General features: G+C 37.6%; 1 protein-coding gene and 1 long non-coding RNA gene across 2 annotated transcripts in view; one reads left to right on the top strand and one right to left on the bottom strand.

The window, feature by feature from the left end:
* Positions 1–22,125, top strand: part of ptprdb (protein tyrosine phosphatase receptor type Db) — a 253,880-nt gene that overhangs the window by 9,994 nt on the left and 221,761 nt on the right. The gene's annotated exons all lie outside the window — the stretch shown is intronic.
* LOC114143837 (uncharacterized) lies at positions 8,292–9,668 on the bottom strand. Its single transcript, XR_003595336.1, has 2 exons — positions 8,754–9,668; positions 8,292–8,507 (listed from the first exon to the last, which is right to left on the bottom strand). It is a non-coding gene; the product is annotated as an uncharacterized LOC114143837 (long non-coding RNA).

The following is a 22,125-nucleotide window of genomic DNA, read 5'->3' as shown; positions in this document are numbered from 1 at the left end:
GTGATATCACAACTGCTTAGTATGGATGGGCAATATGGCACCAAAATCGTCACTTAAACATGATTTCCCTTGTAAGAAAGCATAGCTATTAAACACTTAGGCCAAAGTGCATTTCTAAACAAATTTTAATCAGAAAACTTTGTATCAAAATTATTGTGAAAATCGTCAGCAAACAAGCTGAAACTATATACTGGTATATACACACCCCAGGTACAATATTGATCTTTAGCTAAATCAGTCAAGTTGGTAACAAGCTAAGCATACAAACTAGACTATTCTGAAAGAAGGTAACATTCATCAAAGTGTTCACTCATTTTTGCATCAGCAGCTAAGTGTCTTTATTAGCCCTTCTGAAAAGATGAGTCCAATGGATAATAAAAATATTAATAAAATACCAAAAGTGCAGTAAGCAGTTACATCTGCTTTAAAACGTATCTGTATTTAGTTTTTGTTGAAGGAAAGGGGAAGAAATAAAAACTTATGAGTCTTATTAAGACCACAGAATCAGTCTCACACTCTGCTTTGACAAATCAACACATTCTAATCCACACTAGAATGGCTGGGTTTTCGATTTCTCCCTAGAATGGCTGAACAGGGCCAAAAGGCCCTGAGTCCACCCTGACGACTCTGATGGCTCAAATTAGCATTCTTCTTCAATTGTAAATGTGGCCGTTGACCGTCAGGCCAGAATGTAGGAATGTGAATAGTCCATGTTGGGGGTGGGTATCTATGATACCTGCAGGAGATCAGATCTCCTGTAGGTAGTGCTCTTCAGTTTAGTTTTGAAGCATACATGAAGTGTTTTTGGAGAGATGTGACCTTTTGCAGCTGATCCATGATGTTGTGCTGCATTATCCAGGTCATTTTGCCAAATGTACATAGAGTTTGCAAAACATACAATCTGTTTCAAAAAATATGCAAAGGTTTTTCTAAAAGAAATGAGTAATGTTTCTCTTTGAAATAAAGCTAAGAGGGTATTAATTGTGTTGATCCACCTCAAAAAAATCATGCAAAAAGTGTAAGCAAAAGAAATCTGGGAGACTTAGCACATGCAAATTTGCATGCAGCCTTTTGTGCTGTGGAGGATAAATAGGTGACTGCTTCACCTATTTAGTTCACAAGAACTAATGGCATTTATTTCAGTCATAATCTTGCGGGGGGTGACCAAGGTTCCATCACTATGTGACAGCTGGTCAGCAAACCTGGCAAACATGATTGACATGGCAGCACTGAATGCACATGTGCTTTATCAGGCATGCATTGGGGTGCAGGAGAGACGGGTGGACTTCCTGGTTGAGCTTGCAAAAGAGTTCGGTAACTCTCATGTGAGTGAGAAGAAGGCACACAAGGAGAAACTGCTTCGGCAACAACCTTCCACACCCAGCTCAGGCAAAAGGGCGAAGTGTCAGGTCAACCATCGATGCAGGATGCGTGTCCTGAGGCCGAAACATCATCAGTGACCCCTCACACCCCCACCATGGACTGTTCTCCCTGCTGCCCTCTGGAAAGAGGTTCTGCAGCATCCGGTGCAGGTCCACCTGGTTCCGAAACAGCTTTTTCCCACTTGCCATCAGACTGCTGAGCTCTTAACTGGACTGCACTCAAAAACTGGTCTCCACTTTATACCTTGCACATGTACAGAGCTAAATAACTTCTATTTTACTGTCAGTCCTGCACTTTATATTTTATATTTAGATTTATATTCATATTTTATACTGTATTTTATTTTACTCACAACATTGGAACCTCAAACATTATCCTGAGCCGTATGCAACGAAATTTCGTTCTGTATACACCCTGTGCATTGAAAATGACAACAAAGTCAGTCTAAGTCGAAGTCGAAGTCTAAGGAACAATTGTGCAACTGTGAGATGCGTTGAGGCCATTACCAGGGTACTTGGCCTAGGTAATGGCCCTATTTACTGAACAAAAGCACCTGCTAGATAAAATCCTCAGGCCAGTTGGACTATCTCTAGCCTGAATAGGTATATGTCCAAATGGCCTAACTCCAGCCATTCTAGTGTTATCCAATATTGTGAGATCACCTCTATTCTGTAATTGGGAGGAGAGTGTCATAGGAGAGAGGTGGAAAGTTTTAGAAAGCCTGAAGCCTTTTCAAAACAACCCTCACAAATTGGCAGCCTGTTCTTTCTTATGAAATTGCCCTAGCAGCAATTTTCTGAGGTCATTTTGATGTAAAGCAAAGCTAATTGTTTTTGGAGGTAGGTGTTCTAGCTGGATTCTTTGTATAATGTTTTTCCTAATACTTCCTGAAGTTGTGGTCAAGTCTCATTGAGCTCATTTTCTCAGGATTCATTTAATTAGCGAACAGAAGAAAGAGTTGTGAACAATGATGCTGACTTTCTGCGCTGTTTTTCAATTGTAGTCTTCCATGGTTGTGGCAGCGCAGGAAGTGAGTGAAGCCATTCTGTCTGTGTTGGTCACATTTCCAAATATTGAGCAATTAAAGTCGGCGCAAGACGAATGTTTGAAGACATTTTATAGCTGAAAAAGATGTCATTCATCTCAGCACTTATGTTCATTTAAAATTTAAAGAGTACATACCTCTACCAAGCAATTGTTTCTAAGAAATTGTCCAAACCCTCTGTAGGAAGTAAAGTATAGAGATGCTTTTTTCCAGCCTGCTGTGCAGAGCCTCAGATTGCTAAGAAACTAAAAAACTGCTTAATAAAGATTTGGGGCACAACATTTGGTGCTAAAATCTAAAATTTCACAGCAGCAGGCACCTAAAATCCTAATAAAAAAAATTTGAAAATCACAAAATACATATTTATTACATATCAAAATTTCAATGAAACTGGAGATGCATGTGACACAAATCTGTCTGTATCTTAAGAACTAATAGGAAAATCATTGTTTTTAATTTAACATTAGTAGTTTTTCTTGATTATTGTAATAGTCATGTGCAGCAGCACATGATTAATTTATTTGATCTCTTAGCTTAACACATGAAAATCTCTCAGAATACGGAGATGTAGAAAAGGTGATTGGGGTGCTGCTGAGTTTCTGCTCAGGTTTAACAATCAGATATTAGGGCTTGATTCACTGAAGCGAAAGCAGTTTGAATTATGTCATGGTGTACAGTTGTAGAAGAAATAAAAAGTAACTGTATAAAACGTTAGTATTTATATAGATTTAATCATATTATTGATTTATATTTTCATTGACTTTCTCAGTTTAAAACCATAATTGAGTGATAAACTGAGACCTTTAAAATATATTGATGCTATTGATTTTTTTTACATGATGGATACGTTTTTGATTTTTGACTTTATAGCCTTCGAAAGCACTGATATCTAGAATCTGATTAAGGAGGAGAGCAACTCAGGCATCTATAAAGATATTGAGCAGACAGGAGGGAGAAGTAGTAAAGAGGACAAGAGGAAAAGGGAAAAGGAGAAATGTTTGAAAATGTTCTACTAGTTACAGAGGGCCTTAGGTAGGGGCCCATCTAAGATGATTCTGTCCCAGGTCTGTAAAGTTGTAGAAGACGGTCACCCAGGAATCTGGATTTTATCAAGAGTCAATCTGTATCTTTTAACACATTTTTTGTGCCTCTTTATTTTGAACTTTCCTATATTTTTGTTCAGTAGCATTAGATTTGCCTGAAAGGATTTCAAGTGTATACATTTTATCTGTCTTCTGCATATGTGTCAGATCTTTTGTTGTTTACTTTACTTGGTGCGAGGAGGAAGCCCCCCATCAGCACAAGACTGAGACACGTTGCAGTCACAGAAGAATTTTCCCTCTGAAATTCATTACTTTGAAAGGCATGCTGCGAAAAGAAAACAAATATTTCTGTGCTTCAGAACTAATATGGGGATTTCTGTTTTGTGGCTGCTTGATGTTTTGCTACAAGGGGTTGCTCTACCTTAAACTTGGTAAAAAAAAAAAAAATGTTTAGATCATTGGCGTTTGTAGAAAGGTAAAAGAGCAGAGAACAATATTAAAAAATTATTTAAAATGTAAATAAATAAATACAGAGGTTAGAAAATGTAGAGTAGGTTGTTGTAAACCAACTTTGTGGCACATTCCTAGTATACATTCTCTGACCCCCTCTGTTTTGTTACTACAATTGACCAATTACAGTTCATACTATAATTGGACTGTACAGCCTACAATAATAAAATAATCAATGTGTCACATCTGTAACAGCAGTGATTAATGGTCTAGTGGTATAGCCAATGTGTTGGGATTGAAACCTCAGCCACCTACGAGACCAGCTGAGTGTGTAGACAGAAGCACATCAAAAATGGCTTCAGGGATTTCCCTGATGGAAAGTGCCAGTGGGAAGGTAACAGGGAGATGATGAACCATAAAATGGTTTGGGAGCAGGATATATCCTTTAAATAATATTAATAATGAGTTTATTTGCACACTCCTCCATATGATCCACCTCTCACTCTTCAAAGTGCCAAACGTCATGAATGGTGAAACATTTGGGAATAAAGGCAGGTTTTGTTTGGTGAAATGAGAGATATTAGTCATTCATAACACAGAAGTGGTGTTTCATCTAATCATTCCCTCTCCTGGTTTCCCACTTCTCTCATTTTCTCTCTCCCTCTGCTCACTCTGCTCCTCTGTCTGTAGCTTCAAGAATTTTTCAAAAGGATGTTCCCTAAATATCTAGGACGTCTTTTTGGGTCACCATTAACATCACCCAAACTTATAAAACATGCAGAGAAGTTACCTTTTTTTTTTCTCCTTGCGTATAAGGAGATCTAAGCCTTCTTGCTGACACAAACAACAACATCAACCAGTACCAACAACAGAAATAATGTATGCTCTCATTATTATTCCTATTTGGAGCTATAATTTATTCTACATTAGTTAGAAACAGCAGTTTCAAAGGAAAAGCCATGAAGAGTGGCTTGTTGATAAGGCACGAAAGTTAAGTCAATGTATTCAGTCTTTCCCTGTTTTCCCCCTCATTTTCCCTCACACATGAAAACACATGCAGGCTCTACATGCCCACATCTCTCAGAATACTCACTTCAAGTGGAGAAAATGTACAATTAATTAGAGAGAATCCACATTTCCTTGCTTGTTTGTGCCTTTGCACTGAGTCTGTGATCTGCAGCTCAAAGCAGAGCCATGAAGACAGAAGCCCAAACCACTCCCACCCCCAATAAGCTCCATATGCTTGGAACAGGCTCCATCGCCGAACGATGACAGGCGCGTATGAACTGGCAAATAAAACACCCCGGTCGCTCGCCATCATAAATGTCTGTCTAATGCCAGAGCAGAGCTTCACTTCTGGTTAAGTCATCACTCACTTTGCCTTTATTTCCACTGGTCTGAGTGTTTCATTTAATATGAGGCAGAAAAGACATAGAGTCTCATTTGATCAAACACTTTAAGGCACTCTGCTCTCAGATGCTACTGCCATAGTCTGCCAACAGAGTTTCCTTTTTTCTGTGATGTTAAAAAACAGGAGGAAAAAAAAAAAACAATACCTCCCTGAACATTTCTGCTCCTCCTTGTAAATGGAACACTTATATAAGGCACCATTGTAGATTACATAAATATCTCAAAGTTATCAATATTTCATCCTTGGTGCTTTTGATGTGTTTGGTAATTGGATATTTATGTTGTGGGCTTCCTCCCTCAAAATCCCACTGCACTTGAGTGTTGGTGTGTGCGTTTGAGTGTTTGTTTGAGTAGAATGTATGCATGTATGTATATGTGTGTGCATGTATGTAGGGGTGTATATATATATGTATATATATATATATATATATGTGTGTGTGTGTATGTGTGCATGTAACATGTGTGTGTATTAGACTAATTGTTGTTTTGATTAGTGCAAAAAAGGATGATGGGGTGAATCAACCTGGAGACGATTTTCTCTCTAGTAATCCATGACTTCCTGTTTTTCTAGGGCATAAATATGGAGTAATATTTTTCCTACTTCTTAAAATGGGAAAAGTGAGAAACTTTGGCATTTAACTAAAGTATGTATGTGTTGATGTTCATTAGTCAGAAAATTGCCACTCCTAAATTTTCCCATATCCAGTCAGCAGAAGAAAATAAATTTAAAGCAACTTTAATGCGACAAACAAGGACAAGAACACATATTTATCTTGTCACCACATTGTAAACACTAGCATAGCATGGGGGGGTAAATATATCCCCAAAGCTCACTGTTGGAGACTTGCAGCAAAGAGTGGCAATTTGGGGTCAAGTCTTGATAACATTAGATCCTATCTACTTGCCAACCAGTTGTTTGGGATGGATGTCAAAAAAAAGTTTTTCTGACCTGCCATTGCACACCTAAAAGTGCGGTTTAGCTAACTGCACTGAGACTTTAAAAAGAGCTGTGTGCTTAGGTAAAGTAAGATTGGGCTTCTTGGCAACCAAGGTCTCAGTTGCACATCAATGTGTCACTAATTCACGCGTGTCAGCTGCGACATTTAACACACTGGATGCATTTTGATGACGTGTTCAGAGACAAGAGAAGCTTTTGGACTTCAGCCATGGATGCTTTCATTTCAAACACTGATTCTTCTGACTATAACAGTTTTAAAATGGATTGCTAGCTGTCATTTCTTAGAGAGCATATGTTAAACTCCTGGTCCGGGGGCCAAATCTGGCCCACCATAATTTTTTATGTGGCCCACTATACCTAGAGAGACACATAAACAAAACATTCTTAATAGTTGTGTGCTTAAATATTTTTTATCAGTCAAACCAAAGCAGATTTTTTTGCATAGTGCCAAATTAAATCAATGTTCAATATTATTTAATCTTAAGAAGTTTGCAGAGAGAGCAATTTATTTAATATTTTAACTATTTGTTTATGGGTTCATTATATTTTGCCACAATCAACCCTTAGAGGAAATTCATGGTCTTGATATGACCCAAAGCAAAAAATAAGTTCTGACCCATGGAAAAATGAAAAGAAGATTTGCACAACATATTCAGGGTTCTAATTATTTTTGCTATAAGTATTTTTTTTTCTTTGAAAAAAATGATTTATTTCTTAATCCAGGATAATTCCCCAACTGAATAAATTTACTCAAACAAGACTAGGTTTGCCTACAATTTGCAGTAATAAATTGAAGTCCTTGATTCAGTCTTCATTTCTTGTTCAAAATCCTAAAAAGGAAAGTTGCTAATCAATTGTGTGAGCATTTGCATGGAAATGAACTGTTTGAAGAGTTTTGGTCAAGTTTCAGAGCTCATCATAGCACTGAAGCAACTCTCCTGAAAGTCACTAATGATATCCTCACAGCCGGAGATAATAGACCTGTACCTGTGTTTGTTCCATTACATCTCAGTACTTCATTGGATTCAGTCGATCACAGAATTGTCTTGGAAAGCTTTAGGGTTAAGGAGAACTGCAATAGTTTGGTATATCTAAAAGGTTCCAGTTTGTCCCTAGTGATCATTAACCTTATTGATGGATCAGAGTTAATTGTTGTGGTCACAAATACACTCCAAAGCCTCCATAACTCTTCAACACATTTTCAGTTCCCAGGTAGAAAAATGCATTAAGTACATTGTTTATGTCAAAATGATGCTCTCATGGGAATCCTTTGTTTGATTGATATAGTTACTTGGATTCTATGAGGTAAGTTGGAAGTGTCTGCTCATCTGCATCAAGTAAGTTTCCTCACAGCCGGAGATATTAGACCTGTAATCTGTCAAAATAACACATGGCATTTAGATTTCTCTGTCACCATTTTTAAAAACCAGTCAAAACAAAGAAAATATTTGGTTAACTTGAACCTGTCTTTCTGTGCATAACCCCAGATTTTTTCTAGACAATGCTTTTGAAAGAGCTATTGCTGTAACTAACCAAATGCACTATTATGTATGTTTTATTCTCTACTGGTTTAGAGCCTATTTAGATGTAGCCAATAAAAGAGCTTTTAAGCTTTACTTCTACTTGAATATACATTGGTTGAAACTTGGTTCTTCTGGACATTTTTTCCTGTTAAAAAAGGCTTGTCTATTCCACTGTTGCAAATTTTATGACTTCATGCAATCAACTGTTCCCTGTCACTCCGTCCGCATTGAGGAGGAAGCACCGTTGCAAAGTCAGTGACTTGATGCAATTGGCTAGGCTTCGCTATGCGGAAAAACGTTTCACCAACTAGCACAATACACTGAATCTAATTGCATTGTTTTAGTAATAGAGTCAAACTGGAGCGTGTGATTGACTCCCGAGTCCGTCTGCATGAGCATACTACAGCAGTAAAAATGTATTTATTTTAAGACACTGTACTTCTTTGCCAGGGAAAAAATAGCGCAAACAGCACTGTGTGAATGTTTTAAAGTTTTATATACAGTATATATAAGACAGAAAGTCACAAAAGTCATTGAGGAAAAAAAGCTCTGTCTTTATGTCCCCGCCATGAAACATCAGAGCTGTTAAAGAACTTTAATGTTTTCTTCTCAGTTGCATCTTCAGAGAAGGCTGGGACAGAAAGTGTGTCTCGATGTGGGGTCTCCCAGAGGCAAAGAGAGCTGGTGGCTCCTCGCTTTGATGATGACGGAGAACAAGGACGGAAGACAAGAAGAGGAGGGGAGGTGAAGGAGAAGCATTAGCGTTGGATTCCTTAGTGGAGACTTGAGTCCAATAAATGTTTCATGCTTTTGGCAGTTACAATGACAGAGGAGCTGCCTGTGTCTAGAAAATAACAATTCATTGAAGGACCAATCTGGCATCCTGAATGGAATATTACACAATGAAATGAAATGGCGAGGAGAAATGTGCAGCAGTATACTTGTGGACAGATGGAAGGTATGTGCACATGAAGACAGAGAGTACACAAGCAGCAGCTGACACTTGGCGTAGTTTCGTGTTTCCACCAAGCGAGGGAGCTGTTGGGTTTGGTTTCAGGGATCCCGGAGGGGTAAAAGCAGGAGAGGCTGCCAAGACAAAAAATAGAAAGAGCGAGAGAAAACAAAAAACAAAGAGAAGAACAGAAATGAAGAGGAGGGAGGGGGAAACAGAGACATAGAGGAGGAGGAAGGAAAAAGACGACTGACTAGTACCTTCATATTCCATTACATCACTGCTTTCTTTGAGAACGCTCCTCTCAGGCTTACGTCAGTGGGAAAGACTCCAATCACACTTTTTGGTACGAGAGAAACACCTTCATCATGGTTTATCGCAACAACAAATCCAGTCCTCGACAGCCGAGGATGCTCTCCAAACGCAGCAGGAGATGTACGACGGCTGCCTCGACTTGTGAGAGTTGAGCTTCACCCCACATCATATTTCACTCTTTAAAGTTTAGAATGTGGCTTATAAAGGTTCTGTAGCATTTGGCACAACATGGTGTATATTAGGCAGACTGGATTTTAGCTTGGTAAACATAAGAGCAAATACATCTCCTCCCAGCTATTCTGGTGTTGACAGCTTTACTGCTCATCAGACTAACAGCACCTCTGCCCCGCTGCTGACGTGTCTGCTTACCTGCCTGCCACCTCAGCACTTCAGCAAAAAGTTGTCTCAAAGTACCTGCAAAAGAAGCAGAGGGAGAAAGAGGCAGGAGCATTAACATGCAAGGTTAGGGATAGGCAACGCTTGGCTTAGAGTCACCCCCTCCAGGCATTTTGTAAAAAGCAGTTTATATTATGTAACTTATATTAGAAATTATCTGTTTTTTTGTATTATTGAGCCATTAAATAAATAAAAAATACATAGAGAGAAACTGTTGGGGTTTTTGTTGTTGTTGTTATAGCCAGGTTAGAAATATATAGAATTTAGGCTAATTCCAGTCCAGCTTTTAGACAGGTTATAAATTTTAAAATTAAAAGCTCATCATCAGAAGCTCCATGTTCATAAGCTAAGACAATATTTTCAAGTTGTTTAAGTTTTAAAAAGAGATGCCCAGATCAAGTCTATAAATCGATATTAAGCTTGGTTAGACCTAGATTTAGTTAGCCACTGTCCTGGTGATGATGTGTTGGGGTCACAACAAACGATTCTTTTTTGAATAGTAGTAGTGCCTCCCATGCCAGGCAATGCTATATGGTGACCTGTATCAAAACTGCCACAATCTGTGCCCACATTGGATGGTGCATGCAGGACTTTGGTTTTGTCCGTAACATTTCAAAGCGCTGGTCCTCTGCTATGCTAAAGCAGCTCAGGGCCTCAAGGTCCCAGATAACCTGTTTGTGTGATTTTGCTGTGGCTGCGGTTATTCCACTCTCATCATCAATCATTAGGCTTTCTGGCTAGCTGTTTGAATCAGGTTTACCCTGCTGCGAACACATTTAATGCTCCAAGATACGTGTGGGTGTGTGCGCGCTAGCTGGGCTCGTGTGAGGGAGCACGTGCGTGGATGGTCCCGCTGCGAACGCATATACAGCTACACTCAACACTGGACATCACAGCAGGCAGCACCTGCGAGATTGAAAGAGGCGAGAGCCGTGGCTGTGTGGATGCGTTTGTGTGTGTGCATAGGTCCAGGTGTGTGTGAGAGAGTGGAAAGTGCTGCCTTAGGAAAAAGCTGGAGAGTGAGGAAAGGAGACAGGAGGAGGGAATGAGCGTATTCTCACATCAGTGAGCAACAAAGCGATGTACAGCAATACCTGACTTACATGTGTGTTCACCCCTGCACACAGTCACATACACACACAGAGTCACAGTCCAGGTGCTGCTGCTGGTGACTGTCTGTGATGAAGCAGCTAGTCTCAGGCAGAAATAGGTCAGCAAGCCTCTGGGCCTCTGGAGTCAAGAAGGCTGCCCTCTCGGTGTCTGTCTGTGTCACACACATCCTCAGCACACTCACCACACAAACCTTCCAGTCAGAAGGTTACACTTGTGCACGCCATTCAAGTATTTAGGCTTAGTCTCGATGTAATCAAGGCAAAATCCTCTACCAAAATGTTGTTTTAACTGGTAAAATAATACATAAGAGAACCAGACCCAAACTTGATGGATTAGGCAATATTCCTTTATAGTTCATTTCAAAAGTATGCAACTTGACATTTTTGACATTTTGTCACGACAACCACAATCCTCAAAGTATTTTTATTTAGGTGTTTATTGAACAGCCCAACACAACATAAAATGTTTTTATAAGACGGAAATCTCTGAAGTGTTGAATTTGTACTGATGCCTTTTTACTTTGATGCCACAAAATACAGGTCAACTCTGAAGAAAACCTACTACAGGCTGAGGTGAAGGTTCACCTTGCAGCAGGACAACAACCTTAAGCATAAAGCTGAAACTACAATGGTGCTGTTTAGATAACTGTCCTTAACTTGAATTGGCTCTTCTGGCTGCACAGACCGCTCAACGCACTTCACACTAAAGCTACAGTCACTCAGTCGTAGTTACAATGGAGACACATATTTTGAATATGAATACCAGTAAGCAACTGAGGGTTGTGCTCGACTTGCCTTGGGGAGGAACCTTGAATTGTTAGAATAACCTGGTGACAGTTCATATCTAAATTCAAACTATGTTGTGTGGAGTCTGTCTTATTTTACAGAGTTTGAGTCATTTTGCAAATGTTTTCATCCCTTGATGTGCATTTTTATCTGCAGAACAGTGTCAAACCTTTCCCTTTTAATTATAAAACAGTTCACTAGTTTGTTTGGTCTATCATATATGTTCCCATTGAAATATATGCAATCATAATGTAGCAATGACACTGTATATTGATACAAAATTTTACTTTACAAATAAACCGACAGTAACATGTCTAAAGATTTGACATTTAGACCTGTTTAAAAACATAAATCACTGACATTTAAAACTCATCAAAGTCTGCTTTTCTGTTGTTGTCTGCTTTCCAGTCATGCATCCAAACTGACGCAAACGCATGTCAACATTAAAATCCTCTCTCTGTTTCTCCAGTTTGTCTCATCCATATCTGGAACTAGGATTAGCAGCTATGGCCGGCACTTGGGAACGAGGCTTACCTGCAAGTGGGCGTCTCGTCCTCAGTCCCCCAGCAGAGGAAATGAAGATTAGCCCGGTGCATAAACATTGCAAGATTACTTGCCAGAAAGGATTAATAAATGCATGCATACAGTATTTGGAGTTTTGTGTTGTGCATCTTTAAGTTCCGAAGCCAGGACTTTCCCCCTCCGTGTTCGTGCATCTTTAAGATTACTTAGTGAGATTAGCTCCTCTGAGAACTGGGGTATGTTGAGCCTTATGAGAAGGTAAAGGGATGGGGCGCAGGGATTTACTCAGCAAATCTAAAGTGACACATAACAAACAGTCCCAACAGTGCTCCTTCATTTTATATTTGAATCAGAGCATTTTATTTACTTACCAGTTGTGTCCACGTCAGTGTGGTAGTGGCTGTTTGCTACAATCAATGCTGCTATTTTTATTCTGTTTACGTTTAAAGTTCTGCCTAGTCAGGCAGTCGGCAGCTACTTGTTTGTCCTGAATCAATATTTTTGTTTCATTCTCACCTGCCAACTAATGCAGCTGGCTTTGCAAAAAAAAAGAAAGGAAAAAAAGAACTGGAGTAAGTTATAGAGCTACCAAAATGAACAGATGAGTTACAATGCTTTGCGAGATTAAATTTACACGCCTAGAGCTTTTTCACATTTTGCCATGTATTTTTCATGTATTTTATTGGGATTTTAGATAGACCAACATGAAGAAGTGGATAGCTGTGAAGCGAAAGGGAAATGATACATGGCTTTTACGAAAAAAAAAAAAAAAAAAGTGTGACATGTATCTGTACTCGTACCCTAACAGTTTGTACCAGCTATGTAGAAAGTGTAATTTCTACACTTTTCTTTGACTCCAAAGAACTCAGGCTCATTCACATTGAAAGGAGAACAGCAATGATAAAGTGTGGATGATGTTCAATTTTAGGTCTGTTCTACTATTGGGCTAAGACATTCACATGCTTTAACCTAACCTTTTTCATTGTAGCTCTGGCTGTTTGTTTAAGGTAATGTCCTGCTGGAAAGTGAACCAGCCCTAGTCTTAAGTAATTTGCAGCCTCTGTCAGAAATGTAGGTTAAAATGAGGACCCGAGTGCACAGATACGTATACAAAAACAGCAGGCAGACAGTAAAGTGCAGTGGAAACATTAATGAAAGCCTGTCATAATTCATTATGAACAGCTTCTTGACAGCAGCTGTTTAATGTTCCTTTATTAGGTTATATGATGTTCAATGATGTGATTTATGTTTCATTGCATTTTTGTAGTATTACTTGGATTTACAGTCAGGGAAATATATATTGAAGAGAAGTACTTAGCCCTGAAAAAGGGGGTCAACTCAAGACAGCTTGGGATTTAGAGTAACTAAGTCCCAAATCAACATTTTGCAGATAAATTGCATATGTCCTGAAGGGACTTATGCATGGTTTTTGATGGTTTTTCATGGTTTTTGATGGTTTTTGATCAAATTGCAACATTTTCTTGTAAATTTGTCTAATGCTGCAATATTTGGCCTAAAACCAGCTTAAGGCTGCCCTCCTTGAGTTGAACAGTGGCTACTGCAGTCGAATTTCCATTTGGTACAGCTTGGTCACATTTGGGTATAAGATCATCTCACTCACAACTCCTTGTTGTGAATCAGGAGTGGTTATTGTGAGCGTGGAAAGCATTGATCAATAGCGTTTTACAGCTTTGCAAATGTGTGATGCATTTGCACTATGGACACAGAGTGCAATGGCTCTGCTATGACTGCTGGCGGTTTGCTGCAGGACGGCTGTGTGAGTCTGACTCCAGCGGTTAGGAAGCGAGGACGGGCTTTGATTGGCTGTGCCTTATTTAAAGTAAAGGACAGCTCAGAAAAGAACTTGAGAAATCAGTTTAGATCATTTTATATTGGTGGTCCGTATAAAGAAACTCAATAAAATCCTACAATAAAATATAATATGAGCGAATCTTGGCTGTAAACCTGGTTTTGGTCCCTGGATACAAATCTCTTGACGATCTGTCAAATATTAGGTCAGGCATTTCAGAAGAACCTTCTTGTTGTTCGTTATTCTCCTGCTTACTGAGGGAGACATGAAGGAGCATCTTTTCCCTGCTTCAGGTTTCAAAGCCGTGTTACAGCTATGCACTGAAAACAAAGCAAATGTTTTCATCTTGACTTTTAAGAGAACCTACTTGCTATATATATCCCGTTGGCAGAGGAAAGATGACAGCTCTCTCTTCTGTGTTTCTTTCTGATTGAAAAAAAAAATTAGGCAATCAGTCACTTTCTCACCGTCTCCGAGCATTCATTGGGGTGTAGCATCAGCAATGTTTATGTGTATGTGGGATATCTGTGCATGTGTGTTTCAGTAGTCTGCTTAAATGACAGCTTCAACAAATCAAAGCAATATATAATAAAACATACACAATTGACATTTCATTTTAAGTAACGTATCAAAGCTTGATTGATAAATTTGCTTAACCGTTTTGCTAAAGAAAAAGGGGATAGTTTGAACTTTGTTTAAAGTGGGGTTCTGTGTAGCTGTTATCAGCAGACAGTAATTTATCTGCAGCAGACAGCTGGAGAGCTCTTTTAATGACTGGTCAGACCTGGGATCCAGCAAAATAAGATTTTCCTTACTTAAAGGGATAGTTCTTGATTTTTGACGTTTGGTTCTGAAATGTCACACATAGTTTATCTTACCCAGAGTAGATAACTCTTTTGGCATCTTCATTTATTGTGAATCCAGATTAGTTGGTTCTGGAGTCCGAAGCTAACTGTTCAGCTGACTGGAAAAACATTGACTTCTTCTGCAGATGTTTTAGAAAAGAAACACAGTGTAAAACTAAATAAAAATAGTATTTTTTTTTTACTTTGCATTGCTTTACTTTTATTTTTAAGAGATTCTCCAAGCAGAGTATGAGCAGAAATGCTTACATGTTTCATTCTCAGTTTCAAACACAAAGACCATTATTGGAGCATTACCTCCTGTCTCAATTTAAGTAAATAATCACTTGCTTCTGTGTAAACAACCACCCAACAGAAACATGACAATGGTTTAAAGGTTGGCAAAATAGAAATGTTTAAATGAATGTGACCACCATTAAGGGTTCCGATTTTTCATTGATGACACATTGGTTAGGATCTATGCTTAAAGTTTACATATACCCAAAAGTAAAAAATGGCATATGCCAAAAAATATGGATTTAAAAACCATGCACACACACACACACACACACACACACACACACACACACACACACACACACACACACACAAAAGCAATTTTCTCTTTATTAATCACGGCTCTACGACTGTAGCGCCTATCTACAGTTCCTGCTTTGCAGCTTGATAAGAGTCATGGATTGAACCAGGCCAGTGTGCTATTATGTCAGCTGCCTGTTGGAGTCACGTATGACTTGCACATTGATAGAACGCACATGCTTTCTATTAATATACACTACTTAATTGTCATATGGAGCCCTTACAGTAATATGAATCCAGTTAAGCCAATTATGCTTGGAAAACCGGACAATATTGTTGCAAACTGGCTTATAATGTTAGCCTGTTCTCCCACAGTGTATCAACTGGTCTTGTTAATAGTGCCATTCAGGATGAAAGGCAATATTGCACTTAATGCTGGCTGTGATCCCAGACCTCTGGATAACTTCACTGTACTGCGGCGTTTCTTAAAGTGGCTACAGCAAGTTAATTAATTGTTGATTAAGTCAAACATATTGTCTGATAATGACAGGGATGGTGTAGATCCGGTGGGTCAGTCTCTCCGATGCTGGACCCAGTTCAACAGATAGATCTAGGGATAAGCCCTTCATGACCATGGGTCAGAAGATGTAGGTGATATATCATTTTCTTTCCATGACACAATTTAGCAATATTTCAGTGATGGTCTACCATAAAGTCCTTATCAAATATACTAAAATGTGAAGTTGTAAAAAGACAAAATGTGAAAGGCTTGAGTCACCATGTTTGTCCCTTTTCAATAGTTTTTCAGAAGTTGAAGTTCACTCCCAAATGTGGAAATTTCATCTTTGAAATGATTTCTTCCTGTAATTAATTCTGATTCCCAGCTTTAAGATGTTGCACATCCTAATCTAATGCGAACCCTGTAATTACACTGGCTTCTGTTGTGTCTTGCCTCTGGGATCTCTGAATATTGAGTTCTCTTTACACTATGTTGGCCCGAGGAGCTCTGCAAACTTCAAGATCACAGAACCTGAGGTAGATTTATAATGGTTGCTAAAAGGAGCATCTCTCTGGGCAACAACTCAACTGTCTCCCACTCAGTAGCTTTCCTCAAGCAATACAGTGGACCCACCAAATTTCCTTTATTGTTGCCTACTCACTTTGCTTCTTGTGGAGTCCTCCCACCAGTTCCAGTAAAGGCTTTTTAGGTGTTCTGTACTGTTCATGAAGACTTCACAGTTTAGGCTCCGCAGCAGTATTGTTTTGACATAACTTTAGCTGGTTCCAAACAAACAGGCACACTCAAGTGAATGGAACCTGAATTACCTGAAGTTAACATGAGCAGAGCAACCAGAAGAGATATGTGCTTTGACTGTGCTTTTAAGTACACAAATGTTTTACACTGGCTAGGAACAAGTAAATATGCAAGTATAAAAACGGGGATTCTTTCCAACTTGCAACTTAATAATATATATATATAAAGAACCCATTTTACAACATCCCAGGTGTTTTTGTGTGTCAAACTGTTCACATCACCTGCATCCAGTCAATATCTGAGTTGTACTTAGGGTTGAAAACAGGAGACAACCTTGTAAATCAAAATTTTTATGATGTTTTCTTTTCGGTTTAATTAAATGAGTTTATTCGTGTTTTTGTGTGCATAATCTGGAACCTGGGAATTAATTAAGCATTATTTTTAATAGCACCTGTAAAGCACTCTCAATCAAGTGACTAAGTCATATTCAGTAACTAGTGCTGTGTTAATTACAGAGTCTAAATTCATCCTAAAATTCTGGAGTAAACTCAGATGTCCCTTTTATCCTTGAAAATTCTCAAAATAGTGAACAGTTTATACAAACAGTCAGCTGTCAGTTGCTGCCATTTGCCAGCTCCAGGCTGAGCAGTTGTTTAGAATGACAAATTAATTTTGGCTGTTTGCTTTGAAAAAATATTTATACACAAATGTAGATTAGACATATTGAGGTCACTGGAATATTGTCATTTGATAAGCGAGCATGTATTATGAAATATAGATGTGTTCCTTTGTCTCTGTTTTCTCCCTTTAGTAACGCTGATCCAAATATTAAACAAAAGGCTTCCTACGAGAATATTAGTATGTTTGTTTAGTTCCTCGGGCTCTTGGAGATTTGTGCAAACTTTTGATGGTCTGTCAAATGAAAAAAACAACCCTCTAAAATGTGTCATTATGTAGCCTTTTGTAGCAATTAAGTTTAATTTAACTTCCTATTCTCTTAAAATGAAAGGTGAAAGACATCAGCCTCCACCTATTATTGTATTAATGATGGTTGCAGAAAAAGAAGGTTACATGAGGAGAGAGAGACTGAGGACTACAACAAATACCTCATAGACAAAATAGTAGATTGCAAAAAACTAGTTCTGCATCCACCCTTAATACATCACCCTCTATTTACAATAAGGTGGTGGTGGTATTATGCTGTGGGGAAACTTTTTATCTGCAGGTCAGAGCTGATTTGTAGATGGATGGGGAAATAAACATAGTAACCCAGGCAGAAAACAAGAGGCTATAAAAGACTTGAGGCTACAGCTACAGTTCACCTGCTGGTGAGAAAACAAGCTAGCCATAAAACTAGCAGCCAAAGGTGGTTCTACATGTTCAGGGTTCAGTTGTCCAGCAAATGTACTGTTTTGTTGTAAATGATTCCATGATTGTGAACTGCTTTAATTGTCAGTTGCATTCTGCTCAACTTCAACATGTTGCTTTTACTGCAAAACTATTTTTGAATTTGTTTCTTTGTTTCTCCCTTTTTTCTTTATTTTCATTTCTTTTTTTTACCTCTGTTTTTCTTCATGCAAAAACAGATTTTTTTAAAGGCAATTTATCGGTTGTATGGTTTTTATGTTCATGATGATATGACTTTTAAAAAATTAAGCTGCAGATTTTATCAGCACAAAATAATGAAATGCAGCAAAATATTTAAAAACAACAACAGTCTAAAAGCTTTCCGCCGATTTGTTCTGACATCTAACCTTTAGCCCACCACTCCCTTTTGTTTACTGTGATACATAGTCCTTGCATTGCTTTGATCAAATTGCCAGTTTGTGGCTTTTTGGCATGTTGCTCCACCACTCTTGGAACGGATTTCAGGAAAAGCAACGCAGTGCCAAATGAGTTGATCCATAATACTTCAAAGGTGGCACATAGATAAAATACCCTGTGAACATACTGCCAGATTACTGATTGATAGACTCCCAAACAAAGTCAGAGACACTGATGACCACACCCTTATCTTGTCAGCCTGACAGGCTTGTAAGTCAGGGCTTGTATTTTCACCTGATGCGGTAAAGCAGTGGGAGTTCTTGCATGAATGATGCCAGTGAAGAGGAATGGACCTGAACACCATTTTCCAAAAACATATCTCTGTTATGTAACATCTTAGGAACATTCAGAGCTGAAAAAAGTATTAAACTGTTTTGTATTAGTCTCGATCTTTCTAAAAAGGAATTGCATGATTCGAACAAACATAGTCACATTTAATAAATTAGAACATGCCTTCCTATGAGACTTGTCAGATTAGAAGCAAGTTTTGAAAATACAGGTGTAAATTATTCAAACATACACGTTTCTTTTTTTATGAATGCTTTTTTTATTTGTCTGATGTGATATTCTAATCTTAAATATTGTGTTTTATTTAATTGTAAACAACAGTTGTACTCTGTGTAGAAGAAAATTAAATTGCAATTTAACATTCTCATCAACAATTATTTTTCTAAAGAAAACAAAAATGTAATTTCCTATGTTAATGAAATGTTTAAGCTAAACGTATTTTGGGACATATTTTTACAGTGAAATTTTGCTACTGCCATAAAATGTTCATTTATTTTATGGCATTTGGCACATCCTTGCCAGCAGAGCTAGTAAAGGAAAACAGTTCTGCACAAAATATAAATTTTTCATATTTTAAGAATGGTTAAAATGACACAGCTGTCCCCTGTCATGTATTTGCAGTCTAATTCTCTTTGGTCCAAGGGCGTCTCCACACCTTTGCTTATCCTTGTAGGATGCACTTTTGTTCATTGCTATGATATTCAAGGTCTCTTTAATGTTACCAGGAATATGGAAGAACTAGAGGGAGGTTGGATGACTGCCTGGACAGTCTTCATAATTTGCAAATAGTCTGTTAACTGCCTCCGACTTCTTAACAAATTGCTTTATTCACTGGTTGAAAACTTGAGGAGACAGAACATTTGCAGCCAAAGCCCTGAAGCTGTACTGAGCATTTTGACAAAATTAGGTCACTAAAGTCAGTAGATGTGTTTTCAGTCAGTTAAGAGAAGCCTTTTAAAATGTTGCCTCATAGAAAATGCGCATTTGGCCATTTTCCATTAACCACCATGGGGCAAGGTGTCTAAGCAATGTAGCGTTGCCTGATTGCAACAGCATAGACTACAATGTGCATAAGTGTAAAAACATGGTCAGAGTTAGGGAACACAAAACTTTGAGTGCTATAAATGAATAAAATCCTACTTTCAATTATAACTTGAAATAAAACTACAGTACAGTGCTTGAAAGTAAGAAAATATTCACAAATATAGATATTACTGGCATAAATAGCATTCTTGCTTTCTACATTCCCATCAATTTCAACACGCCCCAGTTCAAATTGAAACTGCTTAACAACGTTTCCTATTTTGACTGAATCAGACCAACCATACATCATTTACTCAGAATGTATTGCCTTGTATGCATGTGATATTTTATTTAAATGTATAAAAACCAAACAGCCTACAGTATTTTTGCTGTATTGTTTTTATACTTAAAATAAATGTTTCTCAATTAAAGTCTAAATTTACAACTAGTCATGAATCCCTTTGAAACTTTGGTCAAGCACTATTAAGTGGGTAGAGTGAGAGATGTGACTTTTTCTACTCAGTTAATACATCATTCATTGGCAGCTGAATTTTGCAACAACTTTACGCAGCGTGTTAGCTGGCAGCCCATGTGTGGGTTAACTGACCTAAAACAGAAAAAGGTTAGTTACCTTTTAGTTATAGTTTGTGTACACATCTGGTTTCATCACTATATGTTCAAAGACACAATTTAAATGATTTGAGTATGAAGTATTGAAGTATTGATGGGCAAAGTGCCGCAATCTAATGAATAAATAATGTCAAATGAATAATTCTGTTTAATAGAGTGATTAGAAAAACTGTGATAAATACATTAACTGAATAAAATGGCTCAACATTTATATAAATCTGTCAATAATTTATTAAGCATGTAGTTAACTGAATAAAGTGTGTCATTTCAACTTGAATTAATTATGTGTGGGAAACCATATGAAATTATTTACATATTTAATTAATCACTTATATTTCTGATGCTACAGGAAATAATTTAAGCTGTTTCTTGCTTTGTCAAATACACCCTAACTTCTGATTGGTCCGCCAGCCCAGCAGATTAACCACCAACCAACTGCATTGTTTATGTCAGATTTACCGTCATGCTGCATCACAGTGAAATAATTCAACAGATCCTGAAATAATCATATATGCTTCTAACAAATAATACATTTAAATGATGGTAGTTTTGTAAATACTTTATGAAGTATTGTAATTTTTAAATAATTAGCTTATGGATAAATGTGTTTGTTTATTGTATGTATTTAAATTTTTTTTCAAATAACAAGTATTTATTACAACTTACTCTGGCAGTTTTTGCAATTGATATAAATATGGCTGTCTGGCTGTGAGGAACCAAGCCGGTTAGCTCATTGTTTGTTTTTTATTTTGTTTTGTTTTTTATTAACTTACTTAAGAATTGGCTCTATAAGCTTCAAGTCTGGTTCATTCAATTCAAAGTTTAGAGCTTCAAGTTGAGAATCAGATGAGTGTCACATCCCCTAGGGTTGAATATATCAAATTTATGTCTTAACCTTTACAGAGATGCCATAATGTTGCTTTAAAATATTTGTATACAGCCACAAAGGGCTATGAATTGCTAAGAGCAACATTTAATTGTAAACTGTAATATCTCTAGACAGCCCTGCTCGTGTTATTTTCATAATTCTCTTATTAGAAAATTAGCTGATGGTTTGGTCTTTCAGTTGCTTTTAAAGTTGTCCGCTCTGGCATTGAGGGTACTGGAATGATTAACAGTAGTTTCATCACTTTCATTATTTCAATTACCCGTGTTACACTGATTAATTTCACTCCTCAAATTATGATCCTTCATTCACAGGCTTATGGGGACATTAATCTTATGAGACTTTGCCTCAGCATTTGTAATGCAGCGTTTTGCTCTTTGTCTCAGAATGGTTGGAAAACTAGTCTCTATCAACGCAATCAGTGAAGCATAAAACAAAAAAGTTGTCTTCTTCAAAGTCCCGAAAGGTTTACTTCATCTATTACACCAAACAAATAAGTGCAAGTAAATGTTAGCCAGTGCTCTGCTACCAATCTAAAGTTTTCTCTCTCAGACTCGGCTCACCTTTCTTTGCACAAACTTTACCTTAGAGCTGTAATCTTTACATACAAAAATGAAATGCTGTGTAAATGTTTTAAAAGTTAGGCACAAAACACATTTCAAAATCTGATTTATAAATAGGGGTGTCTTGTTTTGTGAATATGTTTTTATTTGGGTTATTTGTTCTAAGAATTAACACAAAGTGATTAAAATGCTTAAATCCTCGATGAAAGTAATAAAAAATAAATAAGACTCGAAAAATGATTCAAGTAATTCTCTGTAGAAAATCCATGCAGTGAAACAGAACAACACAAGCCCATATAACCTACACATTTTCTCCAAACTCAAAAGATAAAAGTAATAATTCTCAAACCACCTATGTGGAAGTAACGTAGGTTAATGGCATCTGTCATTTGTTTTAAATTACCTTAACTTTAAAACAAATGACAGAAGAAAAATGTGCAACCCTAGGACTGGCTTGAAAGATTACACACAGCTTTTCTTGTAGTTTGGTACAATTCAAGCTCAAGACTTAAAGTAAATAAATTAAATACATTTATTTTTAAAACATAAAGCATATGTTTTACATCCAGGTC

The sequence above is a fragment of the Xiphophorus couchianus genome, chromosome 5 (genome assembly GCF_001444195.1).
Source record: "Xiphophorus couchianus chromosome 5, X_couchianus-1.0, whole genome shotgun sequence".
NCBI lineage: Eukaryota > Metazoa > Chordata > Actinopteri > Cyprinodontiformes > Poeciliidae > Xiphophorus > Xiphophorus couchianus.
This window is presented reverse-complemented; position numbering and strand designations above follow the sequence as displayed.